General features: G+C 31.0%; 1 long non-coding RNA gene across 1 annotated transcript in view; it reads left to right on the top strand.

Moving 5' to 3' along the window:
- The window catches only part of LOC118182257 (uncharacterized), a 105,632-nt gene extending 93,696 nt beyond the window's left edge, over window positions 1–11,936 (top strand). The window contains exon 5 of the long non-coding RNA XR_015039208.1: window positions 11,742–11,936. This is a non-coding gene — a long non-coding RNA (uncharacterized LOC118182257). The remainder of the gene's footprint in view (window positions 1–11,741) is intronic.
- Window positions 11,937–12,225: the final 289 nt, after the last annotated feature.

Genomic DNA, 12,225 nt, shown 5'->3' with positions numbered 1-12,225 from the left:
ACAGTCATTTCTTTCCCACACCAATTATTTAACAAAATAGCCGAAAACGTAAAAGCATTTCAAGAAGAAACGATTTTGGCTAGCAAAGGCAACTTTAATAGATCAGAAATAAGATTCCGTTTTTTAATACGTCACTAAAAGTAGAAGCAGCTGCTTACATCCTGTAAATCGGATGTGTTTGATTATTTAGATTACGGAAAAGAGGTTTAGTGATGGCTTGTTTAATATTGACCAGCTAGGAGTAACTCGATGAGATGCAAAGCTCAACTTTCCTTGAAAATATTAAGGACAAAGACCCGGAAGGCGTTTGTTCTAAGATTAGTTAAATGATTAGTTAAATAGAATTGCATTATTAAGAAATTAAATAGAAACAAAGCGGGTGGGTACTGCCAGTACGGGTATTCATTTATTTTACTATCATCTTTGTAAATTAAATTTTCTATAGAACTGCGGTATCAATTAGATTATAGCAAAATATCCGAAGGTTATCTTCCTAAGGGAAGGGATGACTTCATGAAATACTGTCTGACGGAAACTGGATCATATTCAAATTATTCTTAGGTGAAACTACGTCCTACGGAATTTGAAAAACTGCAGAAGACCTCGATTACATGAACCAGTTTTCATAGCGGATGAAATAAATCTACAACTGGTAGAAGTTAATTTCTATAATGATTAGTAATCAATGGTTATAATTAATATCTTTATAACTTCATGTCAGTAGCAAGTCCGTGCTTGTTAAGTAACATATTTAGTATTAATAACATAGACAAACATTTTGTTCAGTTATTTTGGGCAGTTAGTATCATGTGTAGTAATGCTATATTTGTAATAATATTGCGTATTCAATATTTATGCAATATCATGTTTACCTTTTGTTATCAAATAGTTTATTTTTATATACAATACTGTGTTTAAATAAAAAATGGATTATAAGCAGACCTATTTAATTCACTCTATCATCACCTTGACTTTTGATGTTATGTAACAGTCAAAAGTGTTTAGACGAAGTATTATGCGCGTAATGTGGTAGCGTAAGACATATTCACGATTGGCGTAGGCATGTGTTATTGCAAAATCCAGAAACAAATTACGTAGCTCTAACAGCCCATTCCTTGTACAATTAATGAAAAAATAAAATATAGTAATCTTACGTCATAATAAAGATATATTAGGCTACATAAAATGGGCAACCAAGTTACTTTTCTTATTTTTTGCCTGGATGGATTGTGTCTCCTATTAGTATGAATTTTTGCTGTTATCCTGTGCAACCAAAATATGATTGAATAAGAAATTTGAAATTTTTCATAATTGACTCAAATAAAGGAATTAAATGATATTTTACGATTTTCTTCGTTAAAGAGGTATATCTTCTCTCAGGGAAACAAATATTGCACAGTTCTGTCACTGCATCTTACTTCGTATCATTCAGTGGCTTCATATCATTTGAATAAAATTCAGTAATTATCATTTGGTAAGTCATTTATTTATTGTTATTTGATAAAATTCAGTTATGATTGCAAAATTCAATAATTATCATCTAAGGAATGCTCCTGATGGAAGCTGATTTTGATAAAAAAAGAGAGAATATTAAAATTATTTTCTAACGAAGAAACTAAATTAATTGATGAAGTTCAACACATTGGAGAGAATGAATCCCAAATACAGTTCAGTTGCAGTTTGCTCTCATGTCATCACTCATTGCGGATGTGAAAAGACCGCACACTCTTTCGGCCCGTTGCCGCATTACCCCGTCGTGTCTCAGCCCTTCCCAAAGCCCTTCATCTGATGTAATGCAGTTGCCCCTCAAGCAGAATGATAAGCGGCAGAGACGATGGAAAAGAAGAAAAAAGTGCAGCCCGGCGCGTTGCCTGTAACGAAAGAGTCGATTAATACTTTCACATTGGTTCCCTTAATTGGGAACTGGAAAGTGCGTATTACTTTGAAGAGAATGACTAAGCACCGAAGACCTGCGTCACTTCTGTATTGATCGATCCCACGCTCCACAACAATTACTCACTTCCCTCTTCGAACAAAGCTTTTGTTGAGAGAAAATAAAATAAAACTGCCTCTCACTCGATCGTGTCAGAGACGAGTTTCGACTCAGACAATTTTGTTGCCGGATCCCCGCCATTAATTATTTGTAAATACACAATTATGTACTGTAAACAGCTCGTAAAATACGATATAGGGTTATTAACTCCGTTCATAATGCCTTACTTGGCTTCTCGGTGTGCGGAAAAAAAAGGCCGTTGAAGCAAGTAATTTCATGCTGGATTATGTAGCGAATTTTGAAGATGCCTTAAATAACTTGTTTTCTTATAGTCTATATAAATTTAGATAGCTGTTAAAAATACTTCACTTTATTTTTATGAAAAATAATCTACAGGACTAAATCCACTTTATATTGCAGTTGTGTATATCCTACGTTACATTTTTATGCATAAACAATCAGCAAGTAGTGTTACCTCAATTATAAAGAACAAATTTATGCATAATTCATTGAGGTCAGTGGTGACAAGGACAGACATTTTTTCAAAGCTGAGAAAACGTTTTGAAAGAAAAGCTCTAAAACATATATAACAGAGCTTGCAATTGATTTTTTTTTTTTTTTTTTTTTTTTTTTGAGAATTTTATCGAGTTCCTGTTATCTTTATTGTTATATTGTTATTAATGACTGCATTTCGTACTGCGTGTTTACATTTTTACTTATTACTGTAATTATTTGCGGTAATAATTACAATATTATTATTTCTGTTATTATTATTAGTAGTAGTATTAGTATTATTATTATTCCTTCATTTCCTCTTTTTTCCAATTTCATTCTTAAAAACATTATTTGCGCTGTCAATGTTATAAGTATTGATATCACTTTATTCTGTTATGCTATATATTTTCATCGTTTGATTTTCTATCTAAGAAATATGTTAGTTATTTGTTCTGTATACATATACATAAATGCACGCTTTAACGCAAACGCAAAATGTTAAAATTTAATTTATTGCTTATGCTAAAGATCAAAACCTCGTAATTAAATTTCGAAAAAGTAAAAATAAACTACTACAGCACTTCCAAATATGAAACCATTACCCTGAATAAATTTTAAGAAGAAAAGTAATGTACCTATTACGTGAATATAGCTACGACATTACCACTAAAATAATATTGTTGCAGAAATAAAATATAAAAAGAAGGATTTCATTTATTAGTTTATTTCATCAGAGACCACTCAAATTGAATACGTAAGTTAGATCTCTTTCTGGTTCTTATTGTAAATCTAAGATTATAAATGCTAAATTTTGAATTCTATAAAATTTAACAAAAGGTTATTTATTTTTTCTGTTTAATCTTATATTTACGTTGAAGGACCAAAACTTCACTGATACACAGAAGCTTCAAATTATCGGATTGCACAGCAAATTTCTTTTCAAGATAATATATATGTGTTTGTATGTGTGAGTGTGTGTGTGCATATTTTCTGCAGATTTAAAGTGAAACCTTTCGAAAATGTTTTCTAAATCTATGCCCTTCTTTCGAATATTTTTGCTCTGCGTTATTTTTATTTGAATATCATTCCTTGCTGGTCATAGAGATATTTAATTAGATCAGTTTCCACAGGTATAGGAATTGGACTAGAACTCATTCCTAAAACTTATGGGCAAGTTTTGACATGTTTCTGTAGCTATTCCCAGCAATACTATTTAGTTCGATTTAACTGTTTGACTAATACAGGTTCATTTTTGTAGCATTGCATTTGCAACCGGAGAAGATACGAATGAAAAGAAAGTGTAAAAACTTCAGAAACTGTTCAATGTCTGCAAGAGTATTGTGTTCCCACATTGAAAAAAATTTTTACAGGATGTTCGATTTGAGAGATTAACCATGCCATACGAAGTGACAGAGCAGACACTAAAAAGGTTCCTTAACTACTGCTTAAATAGGTTTTCGTTGAGATAAATTAAATGGGGATTATGTTGAAATAATGCAATATAATATTGAAGAAAGTTGATGATATAAAGAAAATTATACTCAGGCTCCTAGAACTTTGGAAAAATTCCTCGTGTTATCACTATCCTATCATATAGTTATATCCTATCATATAGTTATATCAAAAATAATCGATTGTGTATGATTTTCATTCTAAATTGCACGTATCATAAAAATTAAACAATTTTACCAACATTAGCATCGCTAGAACTGTATGTTTACATACTGACCTGAAGCAAATATGCGTATCAGGAAACGAACGTAAGAATGAAGCCTGGTTCTTTACTTTCAACTTGTTCTTAATTATCTTTTCTTAGTTTATCAGTTAGGAAACATTAAAAATATGGTTAGAGTAATGAGTAAACTAATGTGTGACTGCTTCATCTAATTCCTCAGACAATTTTTACAATAAAATTCTACAATTTTGTCATGAGTTTAGAAGGAATCTAAATCCTCAATTTTCATTAAGTATTTGTTGAAAACAAAACGTTATTTTTCTAACTAAGAAAAAAATAATAAATTGAAAAACTAACAAAGTTTTGTGCATGAATCAATCATCCTTATTTTATTAAATGAATTCAATTTATATATTTTATGTTGTTAGTAAAAACTATAAAAACTATTTCAAAACATATTTATATATTATACTGTTTCGATTATTTTCAGCTTTTAATATTATTTTTAAATTTTGTCATAAGGCTTCATTAAAAATTAAATGCTTTTTTAAGTTATATTAAATTTTTCCTTACAAAATCTTATATCTGATAATATGAAACGTATATTTCATTTGATACATTGCAAATATTTTAATAACAGAAGAAAACAATGCACAATTTTAAATGATGTCACAATTTATTTTTTTACCAAACAATATTTTTATAAGCTTCGTAAGTGCGACGTTTCTCAAAATTAGAATAGTTGAATAACTTCTCTGGAAATGTTTCCATGCACCGCTAAGCAATAAGAAAATAAGTGAAAATGATACCACTATAAAGTAGAGAAACCAAGCTTCCTTTAGTTTATTTTTTAACTGAAAAGTATTTGCGTAATTTAATTTTAAAAACTACAAAACATATTTCCACTTATTTGCTCATTAACAAGGGCTTGACATCTTTATTTGTCTGATTATTATTAACTCTCAGTATTTAGCTATTACCGCTAAACATCATATATATCAAATAAATGTACTGGAAGAGCAACACGTCAAAGTGAAATTTTAAATCAGGCATAACAGCCACCTTAAATATACTTAAATTTTGAATTAAACTTTATCGATCTCGAGCCTGACCTATTTTTTGTGTTGAAGGAAAAACATTTTGTTCCCGAAAAACAGGGACCTATGTGAAGCAAAATCTGAAAGTGCATTACAGCTATAAAAGATACACGTCGCTCCCCTTCTGATGGGTACAAAAGAAGACAGTTTCGAACTTCGATAAGCTGAATTTTTAATTACTCTAATAAAATATGTCTATCTAATGGTTCTTCACACAGAGCTATTTCTTAAATTATTGGTGAATTATCACCCTGACTAATTTTAGCTTACACGCAAATGCATAAAAATTCAGCGAAAAATATTTCATTTTTTCACTGAACTAAAGCTAGAATGTCTCGAGAGCTAGAACTAAAGCAAAAGGTCGATTGATTTCTCGGCGATGTCATTAAAAATTTGGAACTACGCTTTGGGTGATGCAATTATTACAAAATAGTTTCTCTCAAATAAGATGCAGGGTTTTTCCTCTCAACTGATTGTAAAGTCACCTACTAACCATAAAACGACAAACGGAAAACACTATGTACTCCAACAAATACATATAGGTATTATGTCTCCCATGTAGCTCGATGGCTTTACACACCGCTAGGCCTGAGTTGCAGTTAGCCATACTATCTTTTAAACCCTCTTTGGCATACTCCTAATTAGCGTAAGTTTCTGGCTTGATGACATGTAACAAAGAGAAGACAGTACAATGTCTAAATTAAATTTAACTGTGAATAAAGCATAATAATGACTGTCGCATATCAACAAATACTTATATAGCTTCATCTCTTTCCCTTCCTCCTTAAAATTTCCTTTTCATTTGCAAGTTTGAAACAAAAATGCTTCTTGGAGCCAAACGGATGCAACTGGATTCTCAAAAATAGTTAACCTTGTATAACTGTATAGATTAATGACAGTGACAGAAAATAATTTTCATAAGTTTTTTAAGTAAGCAAGTACAATCTATAATGTACTAGCACATTATTCAGCACGAAAGTCGAAGATTTTGAATTAGTTATTAATAGTGAAACTCTGTTTAATATAGCTATTTCTTTCTGGGAAAATTTTAATCAAGTTTGTAGAGTAATTAAGTTATACCGATGCAGGAACATGAAAAAGTGCAATACCTTTGCCCCAATTCGAACTCCGGACCTCCTGAATACGCGTCGAGAGTGCTTTCAGATATACCACGAAGGCAAGTGAAAATGAGGGTGAAAATACTTTATGAGGCCGTTCTCCTAAATTCACTTCCTATTTCCTATTCAGAATATATTGCTTTGAACAACTAAGACCCTGTGGTACAAAAAGTAGTTTCCTGTATAAAATGTTGTAGGCTTTATTTTGATATATTATGCGTTACCGAAATATGTTCTTTATCCTTGATCCCGAAAACGCTTTCCCTGCTCTCTTCTTTCCTTTTAATTTTGTGATCTACTGAAATATGATTCTGGAATTTCTACTGGTTTTCCTCCTTACTTATTTTGTAGAATAGAAAACCTCACAGAATTAGTTCCTTGTTTTTTCTTCAAAGAATGCGTTCTCATGTCCTGTTCCACAAGCTCGCCACGAGCAGCTGTGGGGTGCAATTTTCTGCCAAAACTACTTTGTCGTCTTATCTGACCTCATTTTGCTTTTTATTTGCTTTTTCATGGCATTGGATTGCAGATATTTTGATCTCTGTTGGGTTTTCCCTACTTCCCTTCCCCAGATTTCTTTTCTTCTTCAGTTTAATCTTGATGGACAAGCGAGAAAGTGAACTAAAACATCGTGAAACTTTGTCCCCTAGATTTTCTAGACTTCAGAATTTCATAAGGAGTTCCGAATTTCATAAGGGTTTCCTTAAACTGCGTATAAATACAATTTTGGCGAAACAAATGACAAACGTAAGGCAGAATGAAAAGAAATATTTTGACTTAAATCATAATTCCAACAAAACTATCTGTATAAAAATGGTGAGCCTTCTGTGCATTTTAAACACAATTTTCTCTAAAATTGATCTTAAAAATATTATTTCACCTACCATTTTTGAGATACTGCTTGCTTTTTATAAGAAAGAGGCATCTGTAATTAGGAAAAGGCAAAGTTATTGAAATTAGTTTTGTCATATGATAATTATAAATTTCAGTCTTACAATACGTTAGGTACATATCATAAAATGCAGTAGCCATGAGAAAGCTTTAATGACTGTGAACGAAGTTATTATTATCACAGTAGTCAAGGATTAATGAGTGTGTTATGGGGAGTCTTTAACAAAAGTGTGCGTTTAAATTTCGGTTTGTTATTTGTACATTTCTCGGTTTGCTAACATGATGATTAGACCTAGAAGCTGAATAACAATGTTTTGATCATTTAAGTCGGAAAACGGATTCGAGACAAATACCATTATAAATAAACGCGTGTGCAAATGCAAATTTGTCAGAATTTTTTATTGGGAAGTTAATATCATGTATTATGATAGGATTATTATTTAATATGCCCAGTCTTTACTTGTAGGGTCAATATCATCTGCATCGATTTTTTTCATAAAAATAAACGAAGTTATTGATTTTTCTGTACCTTAGTGTGTGACACATTTATCATAGGAAATGATCATGGAAGGAATGCAGAGGAAAATGTGGTACAAATCTTGCCATATCGTGGCACTCCCCTCGGCATATATATAACGTAGTATCTCGAGATAGGAGGACAAAATCGTTGTAAGTTTGAAAATTCACCAGATCAACTCAACTGAGAAAACGCTATATCATTGACTTATCCAAAATAAGTTTAAGGATAATTTTTACTTTTCAGTGGAAATTAATTGATTGCTGTTCCTGTAGCTGCAAACGTGTAGAAACTTAATGACAGATCATCATTCCTTCAGAATAGAAGCTATGAAAATCACGAGTCGGCTATCTGAGGCAATTTACAGGTTATGGCATTACTGATATTTGCTGCATGTATTTAAGCAAATGGAATATTCGAGCCGGGAAAAACTTCGTCATAAAAAATTCTTTACTCGTATTACGCATACTGAGAAAGTATAGCATGTAAAAACCTAATAAGTAATTAAATGATTTATTTATTTCAGCTTTAATTAAAACATTCATTTTAACATTAAATTCATTTAAAACAGAATGTTAAAAAACTGATTGTTAAGACTGTAAATAAAATGGCTGGGGATTTTAAAAGTTATTTCTTGGCAAACATTAGTATATATCAAGGGTGGCCAAAGTGCGGCTCGCGAGTCTGATACGGCCCTCGCAGGCAATTCGTGCGGCTCGTGCATATAAAATATATGTATGAAATATGGTAAACTAAAACTATTCAGTGTCCAAAAGGAAGTAATTAATTAGTTTAGGCTCTTTTTACAAATTTATCAGGGATTTCTTTCTATTTAAAACCTCCTCCACTACTTCTATAATGATGTAAATATAAACTTGTGGCTTTTAGAAAATCTAGATGCGGCTCTCGAACATTCCTGAATTCAAACGTGCGGCTCTTACTTACATGAAGTTTGGCCAACCCTGGTATATATACTTGATTTTAATAAAATTAGAGGGCGATAATGAATGATAAATGTCATTAATGGATTTAGCAACATGAAATCTGAAATAAAATACCCAGAATCGTATCAGAGAATAAAACGGTTTTAAACGCAGAACAGTGTAATTTATTTCCTTCAAACCGGACGTACTTCTTGCCTGGTGAGTTTGGTTAGTTAATATTTGTAGTTAGTTCAATGTGAGGTTTCAGTAGCTGAGCTGAATGGCTGTATAAGGCCTTTTGATTGACCTCTTCTGTGGGTATGCAATCGATTAAACATTTGAGAGCTGGGCCATATGAAAATACGACACAGTTCTTCATGAACGGGCCCTTCTATAGCAGATAATCTCTCGACTGTTTTGCCGTAAAAAAGAACCTTTTTATCATAACCAATAATACTGTTAATGTAGATGCAATTTCCCTTTACTTTTTCTACAGGTTGCAAATCAGAACATTGTCGAAACATCAGATATTCGAAATCCAAAGAATACGAACATTTTAGCATACGAACATGTTTTGCCATATTATATCAGTCAATGACCTGAATAATACACGATATATATCACTTCCGAATGAGCTCGAAAGCTGTATAATGTTCTTTATATGTACAAAAGGTAGCAAAAAGACAAATAAACTTGTTTTCAAAATGTATAAAAAAAATCGAAACAACGAATTACACATCGTATACAAGAATTATATTTATAAGTGATAAAATCCTGAGACATTTGCATAAAATTCTTAGCATAAATTCTCTTTGGTAGTCATTTAAATACTTTTACGGAGGGTGCGATAATTGATATTAATAATATCATTGAGATGGAAAGAGAAAAGCTGAAATGAGTGCACACGAATGACTGTAGGATGTCTGAACTATATAGCTTTTTCTTTCCAAGGATTTCTAGCGAATGTTTCGGAAAATTATACAGTTCTTTGAAATTCCTGAATGATTATGTAAATTTAGGAAATCTTATTTACTTAAAATTAAACAAATCATAATAAACAAAAAATATAAATCTGTAATCCTTTACAATGCATTTTTATAATTAAATAATCAAATTATAGCAGAATAGTTAAGCATAGTATCTATTGCAGTGCTGACATTCATAAGAAGAGAAATAGGTTTGTTTTTAGTGTTTATCTTTTGCAGTTTTCTTTGTATTTTGCTTACTATGAAATCCATTTATACCAATTACATTTGCTTATAATTTTTTTTGTAGTTTCTTTTTCATTCATGCTTTGAAAGCTATTCTCTCAATAGTTATTAAGACCCGAGTAACCTCATCCGGCCACTTAAAAACTTATAACCTTACATTTAACAAAAATATATGAACCTTTGACATTCTTCCTTTCATGATCTGCATAATTTGCATATTTTGTGCAAATTATGCAGATCGTGAAACCTTGAGCATTCGTATCCCTTTTGTGCTAAATAACATATAACTGTCATAAAATGGTATACCTTAATGTGATTTTTATCGCTTTTTCGTTCGATTAATATCTCTTTTACAACTACCAATAACACATAAAGGCGTAACTCTATGTTAACACCACTTTTCACAGCCTCTCTTTTTCTAATAATAATAATACATTTACTATATCAACTTTTGTTTGCCCTTAACTGAATATAGTCCCGTAAAGCGAATATACGGATAAATTCGCTCTTGATTTTGCTTTCAACTAAAAATGAATCAGTAGGAGATTTTTCTCGTAAAAGTGTAAAAGAATGGTGAGCTCTATCTAATCAGTGTAGAGATATTATATTTAACTATTGTAAAAATGTATAATTCAGTATTAATTGGTGAACCCAAAAAAAATCAAACTTTTATCCCCTCGTTCATTCCACAAGATAGACGTACTTCAGTGCATCATTCACTCTGTGCAATAATGTAAAGTAATGCAATTGTGTGGAATGTTGTTGGAAAAATCAGAACTAATTTTAAATTCAGTTTGTTTCGAGTCTTGAAGCATACACGGGATAAAACCAACGTTGAAAAATCACAAAGCTAGTAATGATGATCATAAAAATCTTAGGGATTTAAAAGTTTATTTTTAAACACATCTACATACTAAGTTTCATCAGACTTTTTTTATCTTTTATTTCAGAGGTAGATTTCTTTTATCTCTGTTATATTTTTTTCTGAGAATGTAAATTATGAGTAATTAACATATTCAATGATAAACTATAGTATGTAATTTTTGAGTTGCACTAGAATCCTGTTTAAGCGAATATGGCGTAATTAAAATCCCCCTTAACAGAGAATGGAGGGGAAAATAATTTTGAATCAATAGATCGAAATATCGATTATTTTTTCACATCAACTGTTTTAGTTTTACATATTTCACCGAGAAATATTTATTTACGAAAACGGTAAGTAGCCATATTATATTTTATAATGAACTGCTAATTTTTTCCAATGTATTAATTTCAGGTATGTGGTATTCAAGTATTCATTATGATGAATTTATGTAAATTAAAATAAGCATAGTACTTTGAAATTTTCTTGGAATTTATTAATTGTAAAAAAAGAAAAGAAAAGGAGAAAGAGAGAGAGATTTAACGATTGCAATAGGTTATTTATAAGTTACTGCAGTTCAATGTAGGTGAATTTTGCCATTCCGCATCAAACTTTGTCAAAAGATTATCCCTGATATTGACGTTATTTCAGAAGAAGATTTCCATACCTGGAAAACTAGAAGTTATTTATGTTCCTTACGGTCTTGCAAATACCCATGGGCTGAATTACGGCACATAGCTAATTTGTGCTAAATCTTCTTAGAACTACATCTGCAATACATTTATTTAGCAATTTAAAAATCATGCTGCAATAACACTTTAACCGTTGTTTTGTAATTACACTTCCACAATATTTCTTTTAAACGACTTAAATGAAAATGATCTTAAAAATTACATTCTGTTTAAGAAGCATACATTTGAAACAGCATGTGTTTAAAGATGAACTGTTTCTATTTTTAGAAACGTTCGACCATTGATTTTCAAAAAGGGAAAAGGAAGAATGAAAGAAAAGAAAAAAAATGTATTATCTTCAGAAATCAGTTCTGATAGCAGGTATTGTGTAGTAAAAAGGTCCTATGATTAAACTTTCTGTCTTGTGAGTTTGAAATATTTCTTTATTGAACTGTTTTCCTATTTTAGTGACCCCTTCGCCATTCTGCGAATGGATCACATTACTTATGCATCAATCTAATTTACTAAATAAAGAAAAATAAATTATTGTCATTTACTTTCGTTCCAGAAAGAAGACCTCAAATTCGAACACAGTCACGCGATTAATATACTCGAAATACTGAGAACAGAAGGACTATGCTAAATACTCTAAATATGTAATATAATACCTCCAACTGAAATCCGCTTACTAGTAATATTTTTCCTGGAAAGCTGTTGAAAACCCAAGTTAAGCAAGGAAGTATTAAAGTATTAAACCGTTGGGTGATGTACA

Source organism: Stegodyphus dumicola, chromosome X2 (genome assembly GCF_044657685.1).
Source record: "Stegodyphus dumicola isolate Sdum_Otavi_A_Nest chromosome X2, ASM4465768v1".
Lineage (NCBI taxonomy): Eukaryota > Metazoa > Arthropoda > Arachnida > Araneae > Eresidae > Stegodyphus > Stegodyphus dumicola.
This window is presented reverse-complemented; position numbering and strand designations above follow the sequence as displayed.